This window comes from Olea europaea, chromosome 2 (genome assembly GCF_002742605.1).
Source record: "Olea europaea var. sylvestris chromosome 2, O_europaea_v1, whole genome shotgun sequence".
In the NCBI taxonomy this organism is placed as follows: domain Eukaryota; kingdom Viridiplantae; phylum Streptophyta; class Magnoliopsida; order Lamiales; family Oleaceae; genus Olea; species Olea europaea.
The window spans coordinates 27,684,497-27,686,890 of record NC_036238.1 but is presented as its reverse complement, the minus strand read 5'-3'; positions in this window follow the sequence as shown (position 1 = coordinate 27,686,890).

Genomic DNA, 2,394 nt, shown 5'->3' with positions numbered 1-2,394 from the left:
TATTGAATGAAGTCGAGGGGGAAGTTCTCAATCACATTCTCTCATTGAATAACTTGTTACTACCTGCAGTCGGCCCACGTCCTCCTATTGGTACATGTACATCTAGAATACCATCGACCGGAGAATTTTCCTGACCTCATAAGTGCGGCAGGCGTTGTGCAACAGGACATATTAGAAGATATTGTACAAGTCGGATCCCTTTGCATGATAACGTAACAGATGTGCAATTGAAGTTTATGTAATATTATTTATAACATTGATGTTAATTATTTATATATATTTTTAATTTTAATTATTAGATTTAATTTTTTCATTTCAATATTTCATTAATTAGTTTCGTAGTATTTTTTAAAACACAGCTCGTTCTCTATAATATACACAAACATTATAAATACGTTATGAAATATTTAAATAAACACATAAACTTCAAAATAAATAATTAAATATTAAATAAATAATATACATTTTACAATTATTTCGTAATTACAAATGAATGAATGAAATATACAATATTTAAATGTTACAATATGTACAGTTATTTTAAAAAACACGGCTCCAATATCTACAGATCACCATTAAATTCAAATAAATCACATGCTAATTTATTTCTCCAATTTTGTATTCATGCATGGTTGATTGCATCAACCTTCTGTGCTACACCCGAAAATTCTATGTACTTGATGACAAACATGCTGCAATCACTCCTACAATTAAACAATATTTATTAGCACATCACCGTCTAGTTAGAACGTAAGTTGTAAATTAAATAAATAAAATTACAAATACTTACGATATTTACCGGCTCGCTATCGTCGTGTCCCGCACGCTGGTCAGTCTAGCCTGCACAGTAATGTTCGCTCGTCTAGCCAGCATGGGAATTATCACAGACACCGACTTCAGATTTTGCTCGAACTGATCTTGTGTCAAGCATGAATGATCGGGATCGTACGCATACATAGTCGAGTGGGCGAATACAATCTCTATTGCAATGTAGTGATGATTCACGCATACCGGGATGTATAGATGTGTATAACCCTCCCATGGCTTTCCCCAACTCAGCCACATCCCTACGACCAACTCTATCATGTATATAGGCACCGTGTCCTCGTTATCTATAGCTTAGGGCGTCTGGTACTCAATTTCAACGACACGTATGAACTCGGTGTTCAATATGAGTCGACCAGGAATGTTGAACGATCTTGGATGTTTTTTAGCTCGATCTCATAGCAAATTCATGGCGAAGTCAATGTGATACATCAAGTTACACCAATTAAAAAATGAGTTATTTACTTTCAAAATTCAAAAATATATATACATAATAAATAACAATATTACTACTTCACTTACATCGTCGGCGAGCCAAGCCCCGAAGTGGTGGTGTCGTGAAACTACTTGTAAGCGTTTGAGATCGTTTTATGAGCGATCCCGCGACTGGCTCTGAAAAAATAAGAAAAGAAATTGTTAAAGAAGTATAGATGTGTCAGCGTTTGTGTAATGTACTAATTCTTAATGAATAATACAATACTTAGGCCTAATTGCTTTCCACTCCGTCTCGAACGATTTCCACTTGGAGTGGTCCACCTCCCTGAATAAATTGGGGAGCGTGCCGTCGACGAACCTCCTCCTGTTCGCCTCAACGATAAAATGAGAAACGATGTATTGTGATAGTACCCTTAGCCTCTTGCCGACCACCAGTTTCGGCACGTCAATAGCACGCGACACCCTCCCGATCTCCAGTACACCCTCATCTACCATTGAGACCACCTCCTTCGTCCCCTCCGACACAAAAACTACGTCCGACGAGTCTAGCGTCTGAGATGGTATCATCTCCACCTCCAGTACCCCTTCTTTGAGTACACCCTCACGACCTCCTTTCGTCTCCATCGAGGCCCGATCCTCCATCTCCATTTCCATCGGGCTACCGAAAAATGAAGCTAATGCATCATCCGATGCCCACGACGAGTCAACGTACCCCATCTAACCCCTCGGCCCTGATAACCACCAATCCTTCCGCCATCCCCTCCATCCCAATACTCGCTACTTCCACCCTGATACTCGCCAGTCCCACGCAGGCTTGCTATGTCATCTCATATCGCTACGACCTCATCATGAAGGTCTCCTAAATCGAATTGTACCATCCCGACATCACGTCGTAAGTTAGCTACGTCGCCTTTGATCTCCATCATAAGTCGGAACATATCATCGATGGAAGCACTTTAACTACGTGCAGCAGATCCATGTGGGAGGTGTCTGGACACAGGAGACGGTGATTTCATGTAGGGAGGTGACACCCTCGACGGAGGTGATAATCGACGGCGCTCCTAAAAAAATGAGCATTACAAACGAATAACTTAATTAAAAAATTATAACGATTATCAACGAATTATATTCAAT